The following is a 20,962-nucleotide window of genomic DNA, read 5'->3' as shown; positions in this document are numbered from 1 at the left end:
AGGGTTTTGCTTTCTTCTCGTGATGTAATGTGGCCCTCATATTCCTAATACAAATTTATGAACTTTTCACTGCTGAATTGATGCTATAAAAACAAAATAATTTTCAGACCAAAGGCCATGTATGTGTGATTTTGACAGCCCTGTGTGTCATATTGCAAGCAATGATTTTTCTTAATATCAGCCACTGAAACAAAGTTATGTGTAAGTGATGTTGTTATTATATGGACCTACTGATGGCCAGGCTAAATGCAGTATGATTTCTCTTCTGGAAATTGTTTGCTGTCTCATCCTTATATGCATCCAGGCACTAAAAATCATTTTGACTTCAGCCTCAGGTTGCCCTGTCCCTAACTACGTGTTCCAAAACTTGCAAGGGAAATCAAACCATCCCAGAGAGAAGCTGTATCTATTTTGGATCATCAGATTATATAAATGATCCAGGTGTTTATTTGACTCTTTATTTTCCTCCTCTTAATTAAAACTCTTTGAAGTTAATTTATTGGCATTTTTAACCTATTGCACTATTTGCCTAAAGATGCAATTTTAAAAATTCCTACCAGGAGTAACCACAGCAATAACCAGGTGGCTTTCAGCAATGCTTGTTTATTTTGAATGCAGCATCGTGGTCTTTTTTCATTTTTAATCTCACAAGGGGAAATCTAGCATTTGTACTTTTTTGGGGCTGTAATCACCGGAACAAACTCAAGAAAAGAAAACAGAGCCCAGAAGAAAGAGGGATAATTTACAATTAAACCCATGAAAATAAAAGGGAGAGAGCAAAGAGGGAATTAATGACTTAACAAGAGTTCAGTCCGACCTGCTCCACGGTTTTGTTGACGTCCTGACAAAACCAAATATCGCTTTGACCCACTTCAAGCTGCCCTAGAACTGGCACCTGGTCTCAATCTGGCCATGTGTGTGGGTCTCAATCTTTTCTTTCTGTACCTCTGAGAAGTAGAGGAAGAGAACTTTTAGGAATCTGAACTTATTTTTCCCTGTCTGGCTTTTTTTAAACCTGCTCCCTGCATTCTCTTTGTACATAATGATTTCTTTAAAAAATTTAGCCAATTTCTTATACATGATGTTCAAAGGCATTTGCTCTCATTTTCTTTAATTGATTTTGCACATTCATTTGTTTCATTCATTCTTTCAATGGGCCGTTATTAAGGTCCAAACAAGCTAGGGATTTGGGGAAAAGGGAGGCCCGCCAAAGTGAATTAGCAACGTTCTTGACTACTCCAGGAAGCTAAAAATCTCTCCCTTGTAAGAAGCTTATAAAAAAAAAATTGAGAGGACTTGGCCTTGGAATTTATTTGGCACGATGGAATCATTTTCAAGAAGCCGGGAGTAGGCCAATGGGGAGTGATCAGTAGGAAAGCAGGAAGAAGAGGGCACAGTCATCAAGGCGAGGGGAGCTTCCAGTTTTACAGAAGCTTAGGGCTCAAAGAGCAGAGCTGGAGAAGCTGGCTGGGGGGTGGTCACACAGCGAACGCCACTCTGGAGCAGCTGGAGTGGGGACCTGTAATGGAGAATCTCTCATACAAATGCCTTACAAATTTCATTTAGGATCACAGAGTTAGTAAGCTGAAAGTGATGGTGGAGATCCAGGCCAGTCCATACACGTTACAGATCAGGGACCTGAGGTCCCGATGGGTTACATTACAGTCTGGGGTCACATAACCAATTAGAGACAGCCTGGACAAGAACTCTTTAGAGTCAGCTTTTTTATTGCTTAAAAGCAATAGTATTCAGTAAGAAGGAGATAATAGCACAAGAAGGCAAGATTAGAAGACAAATAAAACCATACAGCATTTTTACTCCAGATTCAGGCTTGTTTTCTCAGAAGAGTAGAACTATAACTAGGACATGTACTATTAGAAGGAGTTAAGGGTGGGTCTCAAGGGGCTCCAGACTAGAAGAGAAGGGCTCATGGTACAAAGAACTTCTCCTGACCATCTTACCCTAAAGTGGTCTGTCATCCTACACACAGAGACCTTGGCAGCCTTCCTTCTGACTTATTCTTATCTAGAAATGGACAACCAAAGAATACAAGCTATGAAGGAAAGTCTATAATACAGCAGAGAATATATGAGGTAAACCAAGAAGAAAACATGACCCTGGAGGATACAGAGGAAAGAGACACTGCTACCTCTGAGGCCTGGAAAATGTGAGCAAACACTTAACTTCTAGTAACGTATAATCATAGTCACTGTAACACGGTAACACATGTTCAAATGTAGTCTCCACTTGGGCATGGCTGATAGAAAGAATTTTGTTATCAAAGATTAGATGGTGAAGGAAAAGAAATTCCAAGTAAATCAGATCTACCTAAAATGAGAATCAAAATTTTAATTTTTGATTGTGACCCTGTCTTCAAAATAAAACTAAATACTATAAAATGTAAGTTTACTGTATTTATAAAATTTTATCTCACAATTGCAACTACTAATTTTTAGAACAAATAATCAATTGTGACCGTATCTATTTATTTTTGAGGGAGAGGTATAATTTTTCCATATAGCTCCTTGAGTTATATTCTACTTTCTCAGCATGATCATTAAGAAGGTCATTTTTGCAGAAACATTTGGGAGGTCAATTCTCTCAAAGGTTTCTATTAATCCTTTGATATCCAGACAATTCTCTTTTGGAGTTACTATTCTGTTCTCTTCTACCACTGTTAACTTAAAAGAAAAACTAACAGATACTCTTTTGTCAAAGGCCTTCCAAAGTTTCAGTTTTTTGTCACCACTTAAAAATGCTCTGTCTTTGCTTGAGTCAAAGCTTTGTTTTGCAATTTATTTGCCTTGTAGTTACATCACCTGCACTTCCCTTCAGAGGGCAGTCCTAGCCTGATGTCAGTTAGTGAGTTTATTTCAAGTGTACAGAGGTTCCTTCTCCTCCTGCTGGATTTTGGAACAGCTTAGGCTAGTTTATGTTCTGAAACTAAAATGCTAGTTGAAAGCCTAGTCATGCTCATACACATAAAAAATCCCCATACACATATACCTTCTGCAGGTTGACTTATCTCTTTCGTGTGCCTGAATTTGGGAGGAAAGGTGTTGCCACTACCATCTCACCAATTATGAAATCATGACCCCTGTGACTTCTGGAATAACAATTTCAAGGTTAATTATAAAACCTATAATGTGATGCTATAATTTATAGTGAATCCTTTGGTAAGGACCACTGTCAGCTCACCTGGAGGACATAAGCCCATAGAGGGCTGAGAAGTGGCTGGTAGAATTATGGGCTCCATAAATTATACCCCCTTTGCCACTAAAACAAATCCAGCACTACAAATTCTGCACAGGGTGTGACTACAGAAGGATGTGGTTGGATATCAGTGATGTGGTGGAAGATTCTGTGTCCACCTGTGATGGCTAATTTTATGTGTCAAACTGACTGGGCCAAGGGATGTCATATATTTGGTCAAACATTACTCTGGGTGTGCCTGTGAGGATATTTCTGGATGAGATTGGCATTTGAATTGGTAGACTGAATAGAGCAGATTACCCTTCCTAATGTGGGTGGGCCTCAACCACTCAGTAGAAGGCCTGAATAAAAAAGGCTGGATAACAGGGAACGCCTCCTGCCTGACTGCCTTGAGCTGGGGACATCACTATTTTTTTTCCTGCCTTCAGTCTCAAACTGAAACATCGGCTCTTCTAAGGTCTCAAGCCTACCAGCCTTCAGACTGCATATTTACACCATCAACTCTCCTGGTTCTCAGGCCTCCAGACCCAGACTGGAACTACACTATCAGCTCTCCTGAATCTCCAGCTTGCTGAGTGTTCTTAAGACTTGTCCTCCTTCATATATAAGTAAGGGAGTAGCTTCTGCATCAGATGTTCAAATCTCAGTTCTGCCGCATGCTAGCTATGACTCATCTACCTTCCCTGTACCTCAGTTTCCTCACTTGATAAACGGGACTAATAATAAAACCTATCCCGTAGGGTTTTTGTAAGGATCTAATAAGTGAAAACATGTAAGAGTATGTGGAATATAGTAAGTGCTCTATAAATATTAGCTATAGACTTTGATCTCAGAAACACATACAAATTATGACTCTTGTATTTATGCCCCTGAATTTGGTGTCTCCCAGAGCCCAGTCTGCTTACTGATGGGGTTTTAAGATCTGGCTCATGCTCTCTTCGCATCTCATCCCTGGCTTTTGTGACCTTTTGCTTGTTTTTACCTCTCTTAACTATCCTGAATCACAACCATTCCTGCAAATAATTATATCCCTGGGCTGACATTGTCACCCTGACCAACAGAATCCACCTCAGAGGTCCCAGAACTCAGAATGTGAAAAAATGTTAGGACTAGAAAGTAACTTTGAGAGCATCTACTGCAAACAGATTTAAAACTTTTTCTTTTATGGAGATAAAAGTTATATGTGCCTTTAGTAGTAAAATTCAGAAAACACAGAAAAGATCATCTTTCCTTAGTTTGCATGGTAGATAAAGTCACTTCGTTCTCTGGACTCCCACAGCAATTTTTAATAACCTTCTTTTATAAGTCAGTGGTTTGTGTTTTTCACTCGTCTTCCCTTGAGACTGAGGCCTTCAAAGCAAATCAGTGTATGTCCTGTGTCTGCCACTTTCATTCATGAATGGATATATGACTAAATTACTAATTATATAATAGAATAAGTGGGTGAGTGAAGGAAGAAGACTAATAACATTTTTCACCACAGTCTTATCCTATAGGTGCCAAATCACTGGAGACTGGAATGAAAGTCTTAACTATAATTCAGGCTGTATTATATGTGTACACATTTTTATGGCTTACACTGAAAATTAAGTGCTTGATAATGACCTATTTCATTTTTATGAATGTGTAAATTAAGATAATAAAATCTGAAATTAAATTCACAGACCAGCCTCAATTCAGCCATATCCAGTTTTCCTTGCTATGTCCTTTCTAGGGCATTCAGCTCAGAATTTTAGCTCAGTATATTTGTAAATTTTCTGGGCTATCTCTTTCCCTGTATTAACTTTTTCACTGATTCCAATAGCTTCTTTTAGAGATGACTAAGTGATCCAAGGTTAGTTGTGGTAAATAAAAAAACAGATTCACAAAGGCATGTCTCTTTCTGTGACCTTCTCAGGAACTTAATGAAAATTAGCTCAAATATAAAGAGCTAATAAAGCACATTTTAAAATGACATGGAGCCTGGACCTTATCAAGCTCCTAGATCTATTAATAATTTGTAGGAAATAAAGCCTGGAGAAATATGGCGGTGCAGTTAGCAAAATCACAACTGTAGCAAAAACTCTACAAGGCGAAGACTGGTTCCTGAAAAAATAAACAAGGAGAGAGTGAGGTATGGAGAGAGAAGAGGGAGATGGAGGGGTAACCTATAAATTAAAAGAGACTTAAGATGTGCACCAACAAAACCCAGGTGTGGACCTTATTTGGATCTTGATTCAAGCAAACAAATGGTGAAAATAAAGTGACATTTATGAGATAATTGAATAAGGTACATTTTAAAAATCATCATCAGTTTTTAAAAGGTGAGAAAATGGTATTGTGATTGTATATTTGTAAAGTATTCTTATCTTTTACAGGTAAATATTAAATTATGAGTAAAATAATTTAATTTTTCAGCTTTCAGATAATATAGGAGGCACTTCTACTTTCAGCCAAGATGGAGTAACAGGGGGCCAGACTTACCCCCTGCCTAAAACTCCCTCTCCTCCAAAAAAGACAAAATGTATGAAACAATGGTTATTATGGCAGTGGACATCAGGCAACAAAGGACAGTATTCCCTGAGAGATAGGGGAAAAAAGAGGTGAGTCCTATTATCGCCACTGCTTTCTGCATTGAGAAAGCTTCTAGATAATGGTCCAGGAAAGATGTAACCCAAGAAGAGTCCAAGGGACTCCCTGAGTTGAGCTGAGAGTCCAAGGAGAGTATTGTTTGCAGGACAGAATACTGCAAATGAGAGATGTGCACGAAGAATCCTAGAGATACATGGCCAAGTCCCTGTTGAGTATTCAATTAGAGTACAGGTCAGTGCATACATGTGAGGAAAGTATCTTATGCTGGGGAAAGAACTATCCAAAAGAGTAAGAGGGAATAGTGCCCTGGTCTCACACAAGGCTGAGGTAGTGCCTGCTACCACCAACCAGACTGGAGAACCTATAATTCAAGGGGCATGGGGTTGAGTCTTGCCTCAGCAGTAGGGGATAATTAGACCTCGACTGAGCATTGCTCTGGACCTGTTTAACAAATCATAAAAGCAAGACCCAAAAGGATCAAACTGTTTCCAAGTAACTTAGCTGTATCCAAGAACTATGCCCAAGATTATTCATAAGAATACAAAAATATCCTCTACCCAGCAAGGTAAAATGTATAATAGATAGATAGATAGATAGATAGACAGATAAATAGAGATAGATAATGTATGATTTATAATAAAAAATTAGGTCTGCAAAGAAGCAGAAAAGCACTACTTATAATTAAGAGGATAATCAATCAATAGAAACTGACAAGAAACTAGCACAGATTTTAGAAACAGCAGACAAGGACATTAAAAGTTATAATAACTGTGTTTCAGATGTTCCAATGCAGTGGCTGGAGTGGCTATATTAATAAAAGAAAAAATAGAGTAAAAGATGAAAAAATTGCTAGAAACAAAGAGGGATGTTTTAGAATGATAAAAAGGTCAGTTCATCAGGAAGATAAAATAATTTATACATACATGCACCTAACATCAAAGCCTGAAAATACAGGAAACAAAAAGTGACAGAATTGAAGGCAGAAATAGATAATATAACAATACTAGTTGGCGATGCAATATCCCGCTCTCAATAATGGATAGAAAAACTATACAGAAAATTAACAAGTATATAAAAGGTTGAACAAAACTATCAACCAACTTGACCCTAACATCTGTAGGACACTCCACCCAACAATAACAGAATATGCATTCTTTTTAAGTTTACATAGACATTTACTAAGACCATAATCTGTTACATAAAACAAGTATTAATAAATTTAGAATAATTCTGTTATACAAAGGGTTTTTTCTGACCACAATAATATTACTTTAGAAATAAATAACAGAACAATATCAGGAAAATCCCCAAATATTTGTAAGTCAAACAACACATTTCTAAGTAACCCATGTGTCATAAAATAAATGAAAAGAGCATACACAAAGTTTTTTCAATTGAATGAAAATGAAAACATAGTATATCAGAATTTGTGGAAAGCAGCTGAAGTAGTACTTGCAGGGAAATATATGACAATACATGCCTTTATTAGAAAAAAAGAAAAGTCTCAAATCAATTACCTCAGCTTCTACTTTAAGAAACTAGAAAAAAAGAGCAAATTAAATCAAAGTAATCAGAACAAAAGAAATAATTATAATCAAGTGGAAATCAATTGAATGAAACACAAAAAAGTAGAGTAAATCAATGAAAAAAACTGATTCTTTGAGAAGATCAATAAAGCTAATAAACTTCTAGCTACAATGATCATGACACAAAGACAAAGAACAAAGTATCAATATCAGGAATGAGAAAGTGACACTATTCTACAGATATTAAAATGATAACAAGGGAATGTCATGAACATCATTATACATGTAAACTTGACAACTTAGCTAAAATGAACAAATTCTTTAAAAAACACAAACCATCAAAGCTCCCTCAAAAAGAAATAAATAAATTGAATAATCCAGATCTATTAAAGAAATCATATTAGTAGTTAAAATCCTTCCCACAAAGAAAACTCCAAGCCCAGATGAATTCTACCAAACGTTTAAAGGAGAAATAATGACAATTCTATACAAATTCCTCCAGTAAATTCAAGATGACAGAATATTTCTCAACTTTTTCTGAGGTCAGCGTTATACCAAAATCAGATAACAAAATCAGACAATGGCATTGTAAGGAAAAATATCCACAGAAAACAGAGATTCTTACAAAGTTATTGTAAGATCCAATGAGAAAACCAATGCTCAAGTCCTCTCTATTCTACCTTCTAATTATCATCTAAGACACTTCTTCCCATTCCAAGGAACTTTCAGATCCCCATCCTGTTGTATCTGAACCATTTCCCAAACCTCCTTACTGTCTTCCCTTTTACTTTCAATCTCCCAAATGCAGTACTCCAGATAGAGGTATCTTCTTAAAATGTAAATCTTGGCCTCAATGGCCCTCTGTCCCCAGGTTAGAGTCTAAACTCCTTGACAAGCTTATAAGATCCTTCATGATCTGACCCGCTGGTCCCCAGGCTCATCATCTTCTTCTTCCTCATGCTTCTTTCTGTGATCCAGCCACACTGCCCTGCTTGCCCTCCCCCAACATGTAAGTCAAGTGCTCGTTCTTTCTTCTGGACTCTGATATCCACTGTTCCCTCTTCTTGGAATATTTTCTCTACCCTACCCATCCCCATCTCATCTGCTTCTGGTTAACTAGACATATTATTTTTAAATAGGTAACAATTCCTCCATGGACTTTTTCTGACTCTTCCCACCACCCATCTCTGAGTCAGGTGCCCTCCTAATGCTCCCATAGATCATTTTGCTACCACTGCTACAGCATTCATTATGACCTATGACAGTTTCCTGCTTATTTTCTCATTAGGTTCTTATCTCTTTAAGGTCAGAGACCATGTGTTGCTCACTGAGATCCTCCCAACATCCAGAACATTCTGAGAGATAGAAAGGATGCTCAACAAATATTTGTTAAATGGATAATAGTTCCATTTATTAAATGCTTACAGTGTTCCAGGCCTGTGCTGGGGACTTTATAGGCATTATCTTTTTCTTAGCACATCCATCCAAGAGGTACTATTCTATATCCACTTTCCAGAGGAGAAAACTGATGTACAGAAAGTGATACAACTCATGTGACATCACAGATGTCAGATATATTCTAGAGTCAGAATTCAAATCCAAGTCAAGGGGTCTCTAGAGTCTATGCTTCTAACCACAATCATTTACAAAGTAATGAATGAATGATTTCAACAGCTACTTACTGAGTACCTCCCATATGACCTGGCCTGTTCTTGGTCCTGAGGATACTGCAGTGAATAAAATAGACCAAAATCCATGACTTCGAGCTTACCTACAAGGGGAGAAGACAGTCAATAAGCAAAATACGTAAATAATTTGATGTACTGTAGAGGGAAGAAAGGCAAGAAAGAGACATTGGGAGTCACCGAATTTTAAATAGGGTGGTCAGGGGAGGCATCACTGAGAAAATGACATGTGAGCAATGACACAAATGTGAATAAATGGACAAAAGCTCGTCTAACATTTCACAATGCTCTTCAAGCAAAGACTTTCAGATAAATAACAAATGTGTGGTGTTTTTAGACTAAAAAATAATTTGTCTTATATTTGTATTTGTTAAATTTGGCAACCCTGCACTCATGGGCAAACCTTACCTCTATGTCAGACCAGGAGGAACTGCTTTTAATTACCAATTGTGGGTCTATGGCATCTGTGATTTTCTGACTATTCTGAAAGATGAGATTGCAGGGCATTGGTGTATTAGCATGCAGCTTTAGCAGTTTTCTCCTTGACAGGGCACTCAGCTCCACATCAATGTCTCCTATAAGCAGGAAATATCATCTTGTAGATCTTGACAGATGGGTCTTGCCCATGAGGGAGGACATTTAGGATGGTTCATACCAACTGGCATATCAACAGACTTTGAAAGAGAGCTATTAAAAATGGGATTGTGTTAGCTCTGATTTATGCTGAACAAAATAAGCAAAACAAGCAGCCCATCAGAAGGAAGATGTAAGACATTTAACATTTGAGGACTTTGAAAGGCAGAAGAGTGCATAATTAGTTCTTATTTTGCTAGGTTGTAAAATTCTTTTCAGAGAACAGCTAATAGTAGAATGATTTTTCATTGAACGTAAAATATTATCTAAACTTGTGCAGAGCCAGATGTGTGTACAAGAGGGTTTCCTCTTCTGTGCTCTAAACTATACAACCACATGGCAAACTCTAAATCGAGATGTTATAACAAGTACACCCCCTAATCATATGCGTTTCAATTCTTCCCTTAACTCCAATCTCTGTAGGCTCTTACCTGACTCATCCTTCATGTGACAAGCATAAATGTCACTTCCTTAGCAAGTATTCCTGCACCTCCAGGACTCCATTAAATTTCTGTGTTATCTGTCCCCTCTCATAACACTTAACACACTGGTAATTAATTGTACAGTCTCCAACTTCCCCAGTAGACTGGTGTCATATATTCATCTCCATTACCATCTCTCTAGCACCCAGCTTGGTTTGGGTAAATGGATGGTGCTCAATGAACTGAACTGACTACAAAGTTTTCAAGGCACTGGCAGCCTCACCACGCTGAACTGACAATAGAGTCTGGTCTAACTTTCAATGAAATCAGACCCACAGCAGAGTCAAGAAGAATGGTTAATTGCAATTCTTTAAATAACGAGTCTGTATAACGCTGTTTTTTTAAGGGAAAAAATTATAAACATGATTCATTGAAAAAAGTGAAGCCTAGAGACTCAATAGTTTATCTTCTAAGATCAAAGGAATAAAGAGAGCTAATGTATACATGGTAGCTTAGATTCTTCTTTCTTAAATAGTAAGCTGAGTACACATTATAGGATGACTAAGAAATTATGATCAACATATGTACAAGTTGATCCCACATCCAAGAGCATCCACTTGTTTTCGTAACTTACTCACCTGACGATAGGATTTGATTTCTCGTATCTCTTCCATATCTAGTGTTCTAGGTCTCCAGGATGCAATCCAGACTAAAGAGGTATTATGTCCACAGGAATAATAATATGTGTACAGCTAACCCAGGGTTTCTCAACCTCAGCACTGTTGATATTTGGACAGGATAATTCTTTTTGTTTTTAGAGGGAGGACTGTCCTGTGCATTGTAGGATGTTTAGTAGCACATCTGGACTCTATCCATGAGATGCCAGTAGCACCCCCTCCCCAAGATGTGACAACTTAAAATGTTTTTAGATATTGTCAGATACCCCCTGGAAGCAAAACTGACCCCAGCTGAGAATCACTAAGCTAATCTTTACTGAGTGCTTAAAACATTCCACCATTCTACTAAGTACTCACAGGAGCTATCTCGTTTAATCTTTCCAAAAATTACTATGAGATAGGAATAATTAGTATACCCATTATATAGATGGGGAAATGTTTAAACATTGCTTAAGGTCACACAGCTGGTAAGTAGTGAAACTCAGGATCACTGTCACTACTCTACTTCAAGTGGTTTGTGGGTGGAAAGGAGTACACTGGGATTTGGTGAGGGAGAGCAAAGTTCATACTAGGTGTTAGCTAGTGTAAAGGATTTCTAACTGTTTTCCAGCAAAGGCCAGCTAGGGACAGCTAGGGACAGTTAGGACTTCCTCATAGGACTTCACGAAGGACGTAACCCTGGGGCAATCAGAACTAGTCAATCTTCATTTTCTGTTTGTGAGCCTGCCAGCTGTCTGCAGGCCACATGTTTAAGTAAACAAGAAAGAGGAACAGGAAGATGAAAGCTAAAATTAAATGATTGTTGTTATTATTTGTTCTCAAATATTTAGAAATACTGAACCCACACAAGGTTAGTCTATCGCTTGTGTGTCAGATTTCAACAAAGGGTGCCAGACAAAATTTGAGGCCAAATTTCTGATCCCAGAGCTCCCTAGTCCACCCCTGCCCTCCATGTCTGGAAGAGCCAGAGGAAGAAATTAGACAGGCAAGGTGGAGCAAGAAGTCTCTGTGTGTGGTAAAGTTGCTTTATGAGCAGTCCCCATCCTGCACCAGGAAAAGCAAAGCAATCCCAATGACACTGGAGGAGACTCTTGAGAAGATTCCCTGTCGGGGGGGGGTGGGGGAAGTCCTCCAGACTTGGCTGTTGGTAGATACCTCAACTACCAGGACAGTTAGTCTCTCAGCAGGATGATTAGTTAAAAGCCCTCCTTGTAGGATGCAGCCCTGGCTGGAGAGGCTGCTCCAGAGAGAAGATGAGAGGTTTTCTGCAGAATATCCACAGGCCAAATTCCTGGCTCTAGACCTCCCACCCTAAACCAGGGCTCCAAATCTTTGAGCACTACTAGGTCTAACTCACGGGAAACTCTACCACAAATACACCAGGAAGCATGTACAGCAATGTACACGTACATGTACACTTCTGACACTAGCAAAACCTGGATACAAACCCAGATGTTTACGGATGGGAGAGGCAATGGCCAGCTTGTAGACAGTCACACAAGAGAACACTATATAGCATTCAGAATGAATGAAGCAGCCTTTCACTTCCAAATGAGATGGAATACAGGAACCAGGTTTACCCTCCTGCCTGAAACAACGCACACACACACACACTCCACCAGCATCACCACCACCACCATCACCACCACCACCACCAACAACAACAAAACAGACACACTATATCAAATCAAAAGTTTTCAAGACACTGGAAATCAGGCAATGAAGGGCAATGATGTCTGAGAGACAAAAAACAAGTGACATGAGCCCTACAATTACCTGGAGCTTACTCACTTAAAAGAATTTCTAGGCCAAGCACAGGAAAGGCATACCCAGGTAAGGGCCAGCAGACTCCCCAATATTTGCTCATAAAAATACAAATTGTGTCCTATAGAGATGCCGTTGATATTGCCTGTAAACACTGACCATTTTAACATTTATATGTAAATTCATTTCAGCATCTTTATCTGACTATATATATGTGTTCTTTTAATTCTCCTTTGAACAGTTTTTAACATCTTACAGGCCTCCTCATTAACTAATGAGTTAAATAAATCTTTGACCCATGCTCATTTTACGTTTATGTGAGAGTCATGATTTTATCTTTTTAAAAAACCCATATTCTTTAGCATGTGAACTCAGGAATAGCCAAGGAGACCAGCTACCCACACTGGAAGGGGCACTTATTGAATGCCTACTATATCCTAGGCACTTTCACATATGTTATGCAACAATCTTGGAAGGTACATAATATTACTGCCATTTTTCAGATGGCAAAAACTGAATTCAGAGAGGTTAAGTAATTTTCCCAAGGTCACAAAGCAAGTAAGATGTGAGGTTAGGATTCACACTCTGGTGTGAATTTCTAAAGCCCGTATTCTCACTGCCTCAGTTTGTTTTCAAAAGGGAAGTGTATGAGCCACAGAAATATGAGTGCACTTTAGGATTAAGACAATGATTTTTTAGGATGCATGAAAGAAACATAATTAGAATTTCTATATTTTATCTAAAAAACAAATTAAATCTTGCTAATACTTAATAAATGGATTGACACTTGCACCATTTCCCAGTTCACATATTACATGGGGATCTCGAGGTCTCCTGAGGGAAGAAGAGGCGGGGGGTGGGGGGGGTTCCCTGACATGGAGAAGTTAGCAGTGGTATTCTCAGGTACATATTTACCCCCAGATACTGCAATGCCCAGTGGTTTAACATTTATTCATATACGTAGAGTGACACAATAAAATCTAGTTTCAACTAAATTAACATTCATAAAACAAATAGCTTAAAGGAATTTAGAAAAAAAGTATCAGATCTAAGAAAATACTATAATACAATTGCAAGAGAACAAGAAGAAAATAGTAGAACTCTCTAACATTCCTTAAATATTATTATGATAGCAATATAGATTAAAAATAATAAATAATACCTATAAATATACTGATGTGCATGTTCAGCCTTTATTATTCTTCTGATAGAAGTTGCTTTCAAAAGTTTGGAGCACTCCCCGACCCATGATACATCTCATAATAGTGAGAATAGAAAAACAGATCAGTGGAACAGAATAGAGCTCAGAAATAGACCCACATAAATAGAGTCAATTGATCTTTGATAAAGGAGCAAAGGCAATAAAATGGAGAAAAAGAGAGTCTTCAACAAGTGGTGCTGGAACAACTAGACATCCACGTGCAAAAAAAAATGAATCTAGACATAGACATTACACCCCTCACAAAAATTAACTCAAAATGGATTATAGACCTAAATGTAAAATGCAAAACCATAGAGCTCTTAGAAGATAACAAAGAAGAAAATTTGAGTATTGCAAAGACTTTTCAGGTATAATACCAAAGTCACGAAAGAAAGAATTGATAAGCTGGACTTCACTAAAATTAAAAATTTCTGCCTTGCAAAGGCACTGTCAGAGGAATAAGAAGGCCAGCCGTAAACTGGGAAAAAATATTTGCAAAAGACATATCTGTGATCCAAAATATACAAAGAACTCTTAAATTCAACAATAAGAAAACAAACAACTCAACTGAAAAATGAGCAAAACACCTGAACAGACATTTCACCAAAGAAGATATACAGATGGCAAATCAGCATATGAAAAGAGGCTAAAAAGTATACATCATTAGGGACATATTAATTAAAACAGCAGTTAGATACCACTACACACCTATTAGAATGGCTAAACTCCAGAACAATGACACCACCAAATGCTGGCAAGAATGTGGAACAATAGAACTCTCATTCATTGCTGGTGGGAATGCAATGGTACAGCCACTTGGGAAGACAGTTTAGCAGTTCCTTATAAAACAAAACATACTGTTACCATATGACCCAGCAATGGGCTCCTTGGTAGTTCCTTGAATGAAGTGAAAACTTACGTCTACACAAAAACCTGCACACAGATGTTTACAGCAGCTTTAATCATAATTGCCAAAAGTTGGAAGCAACCAAGATGACCTTCAGTAGGTAAATGGATAAACAAACTGCAGTACATCCAGACAATGGAATACTATTCAGTGATAAAAATAAATGAGCTATCAAGCCATAAAAAGAGTGGAGGAACCTTAAATTCACACTGCTAAGTGAAAGACGCCACCAAAAGGCTACATACTGTATAATTTCAACTACATGACATTCTGGAAAAGGCAAAACTATGGAGACAGTTACAGGATCAGAGGTTGCCAGGAGTTAGAGGGAAGGGAGGATGAATAGGTGGAGCACAGGATTTTAGGGTAGTGAAACTATTCTGTAAGACACTGTAATGGTAGATACATGTCATTGTATTACATTTGTCAAAACCTGTAGAATGTACACCATCAACTGAACTATGGACTTTAGTGATTATGATGTGTCAATGTATGTTCGTCTACTGTAACAAATGTACCACTTTGATGTGGGATGTTGATAGTGAGAGAGGTTGTCCATATGTGGAGACAGAGAGTATATGGGAAATCTCTGTACTGTCTGCTCGATTTTACTGCTAACCTAAAACTTCTCTAAGAAACACCAGAATAAATAAATACACACACAAGTTGACACACCAATAAATTTTAAGCACAAAATGTTTTGGAAACAAGTGCCCGTTTTGTTATAATTAAGGTACTGGAATCCAAATGATTATGAAAGTATAATGTCAATTAAAATCTGATTTTTAAGAAAAAGTCCTGGACATTTTTATTCAAGGAGTTATTAGATACAGAGAAACAAGAGACTGGACAACGCAATAATGTAGCAGTTTGCCAAATGCCATTCTTGATCAAAGTAGGTTTTGGGGTTTTTTTTGGTAAATTAATTTTTATTGGAGTATAGTTGATTTGAAAGTAGTTTTTTTTTTTAAAGCTTCTTAGGCATTTTTTTTAATTTAAAAAAAATTTATTTATTTTTATTCATTTATTTTTGTCTGTGTTGGCTGTTTGTTGCTGCGCAGGGCCTTTCTCTAGTTGTGGTGAGTGGGGGCTAGTCTTCGTTGCAGGGTGTGGGCTTCTCATTGCGGTGGCTTCTCTTGTTGCAGAGCACGGGCTCTAGGCATGCGGGCTTCAGTAGTTTTGGCATACGGGCTCAGTAGTTGTGGCTTGTAGGCTCTAGAGTGCAGCCTCAGTAGTTGTGGTGCACAGGCTTAATTGCTCCGTGGCATGTAGGATTTTCCCAGACCAGGGTCGAACCCTTGCCCCCTGCATTGGCAGGCAGATTCTTAACCACTGTGCAACCACGAAGCCCGAAAGTAGTTTTTAATTGCCATAATAAAAATTATTCTGACATGAAAACGTATATATATATATAAAACAAGAAAGAGTAAAATACTTAGAATTAAAATAAATGAAGGCACTATATACCAATATTTGTGGGAATCAGGTAAAGTGATACTTAAAGGAAAAAATTATAAATTTGAATATATTTATCATGAACCAAAAAGAAATAAAAATTAACTAATTATTCAACTAAAGAAAGCTAGAGAACAAGCAACTGGGTAAACATAAGGAAGCAAATAAAGATAATGGTGGAAATCAATGAAATGAGAGAACTTAAAAAATTTAAATGATTAAAATAAAAGTTGACTCTGAAAACACTAATATGCTTACAAAAGCTTACAGTAAAATTGATCACGAGAAAGAGGAAAAACACAAACAAAATATGAAAAGAAAAAGAGACAACCTCAAAGCAGAAATTTTTAAAGTCTTACAAGAGGATTATTATGAATAACTATACACCAATTAATTTTACAACGTAGATGCAAATGCAAATTTTCAAGAAATATATAACATGCTAAAATTGACCCTAAAGAAACAGAAAAGTTGAACAAACTGATACCATTTACAAAGACTGAAACAGTAATTATCCCTCTACGCCTTACAACTTTCACACAAAGTATTTTTATTGGTGAGGTTTATCAAATTTTTAAGGAACAGTAAGACAAAAGACATTCTGGAGAAAAGAAAAAGAGAAAAGGTGTCCAATAAATTTTTTCGAGGTTAGTATAAACTTTTTACCAAAAGTAGATATGGAGAGCACAAGAAGTGGAAAGGTTTCTTAAATAAGACACAAAAAGACATGATATAAAGAGAAATTATTTATTCCTTTTCAACCCTTTGATAGCAGTTAGTATATGCCAGGCAGTGTTCTATGTGCTTCACAGTCATCCTTTTATTTAATTGGCATAGCAACCCTATAAACTAAGTACTATTATTACACCCATTTAATAGGTAAAGAAACTAAAACAATGTTCCCAATATTATACAGCTAGTAATTGATATTTTGATAACCTAAAAATGAAGATTTCTACTTTAAGGAAGAGCATCATAGATAAAATTAACAAATTGTTTGAAGAAATTAACAATATGTAAAACTAACAAATGATTAGTATCTAGAACAGATAAAGAACTTCTAAATATCAGTAAGAACCCCCCCCCAAGTTTTATAGTTACCATGGTTACAAAACAAATTACTCCCAAATTTTCAAACAGTACATTTGTTTTGTTCATGGATTTGCAGTCTGGGGAGGGCTCAGTGGGGACAGCCCATCTGCTCTACTCACTTTTAGCTGCAGTGTGAGGAGAGCAAGCTACAGCCTAGAAGGCCAAATACTGACAGTTTTTGTGTGGTCCATGAACCAAAAATGGTTTAAATATTTACTATTTGGCTCTTTAAGAAAATGTTTCCTAGAGACCTCCCTGGTGGTCCAGTGGTAAAGAATCCACCTTGAAATGCAGGGGATGAGGGTTCGATCCCTGATCAGGGGACTAAGATCTCACATGCCGTGGGGCAACTAAGCCCATGTGCCACAATTACTGAGCTCGTGCTCCTCAACTAGAGCCCGCGTGCCACAAACTACAGAGCCCACGTGCTCTGGAGTCTGCACGTCACAACTAGAGAAGAGAAAACCCGCACATCACAATGAAAGATCCCGCATGCCTCAACAAAGATGCCCCGTGCCACAACTAAGATCCGACACAGCCAAAAATAAATTAAATAAATAAATCTTTAAAAGGAAAAGAAAATGCTTTCTGAACCCTGTCCTAAAGGCTCAGCAACTCATGTGTGTCACCACTGGCAAGCAGGTGAATGCTTAGCTAGAGAGGTAGGTGGGTACATCTAATACTGTTTTGTCATGTGGTCTAGGCTTCCTCCAATATGGTGGCCGGATTTCAAGGGCAAGAAGAGACAGAGAAAGAAAAAGAGAGGAGGGGAGGAGAAAGAGAGAGAGAAGCTGTATTACTTTTTATGACCCAGCTTCAAAAGTCATGCAATGCTTTCCACCACATTCTATTCACTGAGGTAGTTACAAAGTTCTACCTAGATTTATGGAAGCGGAAGTAGACTCTGTTATCTTGATGGAAAATGACAAAGTTCTGGAAGTGAATGTGGAATGGAAAATATTACTAAGGCCATTTTTAGAAAATATAATCTGTTATAAGAGGAAACCCAAAAGAAATGTGCAAAGAATGTGAGTAGGTATAGCAGGTAAGCCTGGATGACTAATAAACATATAAAGAAATACTCAATAACCAGAGGAAGGCAAATTAGAATGATGACATCTCATTACTGTCTACAAGATTGGCAAAATTTAAAACAAAAATCATGTTGGATAATATTAAGCACCATCAAGGTTGTGGAGGAAACAGTAAACTTCATGCCCTTATAGTAAATTGTGCAATTTAGTGGAAAGCAATTTGGAATAATTTAGTTAAATTTTGTGTATATGCTTATAATCCAGCATTTCCACACTTGGTATATATAACAGAAATACTCTCATAGGCATAGCCAAGGAGGATGTCTGTTATAACATTGTTTGTACTAGCAAAAAATGGGAACAGTTAAATTCCCACCGATAGGGGAATGAATAAACAAAATGCAATATACGCAAATCATAAAATTCTATGCAGCACATTGATACAAATATATCTCAAAAATGTAGTGAGTGAGGAAAGTAAGAAGTAGACAGACAGGTACAGCATGGTATCATTTGCAAATTGAGAGCATAGGGAAAGGGACCCACACAGAAGATGGATTAAAATTAGAAATCAGGGAGAAAAAGGTCAAAAATTAAATTTATTTTTCGAGGAAAGAACAGATTACTTGGAGAGCATACTGGAACATTTTTCTTAGGCCTCACTCCTGGAAATGCTGCCTTAGTGGACCTAAGGTGGAACCCCCAAATCTGTATTTTTTATAACTGTTCTAGACTAATCTTAAGATCAGGTGAGTTTAGAAAACATTCTTTAACATGTTCAGAGTTGCAAGTAAGTTTAAGTTTCAAATTCTGGTTTGCAAGCAACAGAAACTGACTCACTCTATTACTGGAAGGATCTCAGGGAGTTCAGAGAACTGTCAAAAGGGTACAGAACCTGGCGTGGAAAGAGCAAGAACCCCATAACTCCAGAGGGTTTGGGGAACAATAACTGGAATGAATGGAGACCAGTTGTTTCCCATTCTTTTTATTGCTTTGCTCACAAAGCAGTTTAAATTTTGTGTAGGAAGTACCTTACTGGCCTAGACAAAGTCATCTTAATTAATAGTCCCACTAGCTTGTATTAAGTGGGAAAAGGTAATTCCCTAAAAATAACCCAGGGTGTTGTTACAAAAAGAAGAAGAAAAATGCAACGGACAGTGACAAAGCATTAATTTTCCACTATGTCAAGGCGGAGAGGAAAGAACCAGAAGGAGGAAATGGAAAGATGAGCGAGACTTTGCAGCTAAATAAGATCTAGGTTCAAATTCTGGTTATGCCTCATCCTGTCTTTGAACAGTTTCCTTAACCATGTCTATGAGCGTTCCTTAACCCTCTTAAGAGTTATTCTGTCATGTGCAAAATGCCTGGGATGACTGGTTCTTTCCTTGCCTGGCATTAGGGTAAATGGTCCATTGTGCTCATACAAATGGGCTGGTAACCATGGAGTCCTGTAGAAAAGGCTCATGCACATGGGCTTTCATCACTGGGAATGTAAAGATGCTTGAAACCAGTCTCTTTACAGGCTGTTTTTAGGGTTAATGTTTTGAGCCTCTGTCTTGAGGCAGCTGGAGACTCTCAGATGAACTGTGCAAACATCTCAAACCTTTAGAACTTCCTATCACCATCACCATCATCATCATCATGATCATCTCAGGACTCATGTGTGCTTTCCAGTCTTCTCTTTGACAGCATATTTACACTCGATGAATACTTTGTACACAGTAAAAGTAAATAAACCGTTTTCCTTCCTTAGACTCATTTGCTTAAAAATGAAGGGCTTAAAACAAAGATTAAAACTAGCAATGTGTGGGCTTCCCTGGTGGCGCAGTGGTTGAGAGTCCGCCTGCCGATGCAGGGGTCACGGGTTCAGTGCCCCGGTCCGGGAAGATCCCACATGCCGCGGAGCGGCTGTGCCCATGAGCCATGGCCACTGAGCCTGCGCGTCCAGAGCCTGTGCTCCGCAATGGGAGAGGCCACAACAGTGAGAGGCCCACGTACCACAAAACAACAACAACAACAACAACAACAAAACTAGCAATGTGATCACTTATGAACAGTGCTCTCAGATACCTGCTGCCCTCATTAGTCTTGCCAGCTCCTATGGCTCCTCCTCAGTCCTATGGTGCCTGCCTCTGTGAGGCTTGTGATAACAGGCAGATGTAAACAATGAACTCCACCAGGAGCAGAGTTTAGGTCAGTCAGTTGGGTCCTATAGGAAGGCAATGTTCTCAAGAGTTCTGCCACTGCTAACTTTAAATATGGGTGGCCACCAAAGTTAACAAAAGTTCAGCTGGTTAATTCACCATGAAAACCAGATTCCCGATCCTCCTGGTGTTATCTCATCCTCCCTTACCTCACCCAACTAAAGCACCCATTCATTATGTTGTCAGGTTTTTTAATATCCTTTGAAAAGTTATAGATGGCATCCACCCACAGAATACTCAGTTGGTGGCAGAAAAGAATGGTGGGGAGAGTTTATAAGACAATGAGATGTCAAGAGTATAGGGCTTCCCTGGTGGCGCAGTAGTTAGGAGTTCGCCTGCCGATGCAGGGGACGCGGGTTCGTGCCCCGTTCTGGGAAGATCCCACATGCCGTGGAGCGGCTGGGCCCGTGGACCGTGGCCACTGGGCCTGCGCGTCCGGAGCCTGTGCTCCGCAACGGGAGAGGCCACAACAGTGAGAGGCCTGCGTACCGCAAAAAAAAAAAAAAAAAAAAAAAAAGAGTATGAATGTTCTGGAAAGATTAGAAATGGCATATACATAAGGAGAAATCCAAAGAGGT

The 20,962-nt window shown here is 38.2% G+C and overlaps 1 long non-coding RNA gene across 1 annotated transcript in view; it reads right to left on the bottom strand.

The window, feature by feature from the left end:
- Positions 1 to 8,820: 8,820 nt before the first annotated feature.
- The window catches only part of LOC141279470 (uncharacterized), a 72,446-nt gene continuing 60,304 nt past the window's right edge, over positions 8,821 to 20,962 (bottom strand). The window contains exon 3 of the long non-coding RNA XR_012333730.1: positions 8,821 to 9,081. This is a non-coding gene — a long non-coding RNA (uncharacterized lncRNA). The remainder of the gene's footprint in view (positions 9,082 to 20,962) is intronic.

This window comes from Tursiops truncatus, chromosome 9 (genome assembly GCF_011762595.2).
Source record: "Tursiops truncatus isolate mTurTru1 chromosome 9, mTurTru1.mat.Y, whole genome shotgun sequence".
In the NCBI taxonomy this organism is placed as follows: domain Eukaryota; kingdom Metazoa; phylum Chordata; class Mammalia; order Artiodactyla; family Delphinidae; genus Tursiops; species Tursiops truncatus.
This window is presented reverse-complemented; position numbering and strand designations above follow the sequence as displayed.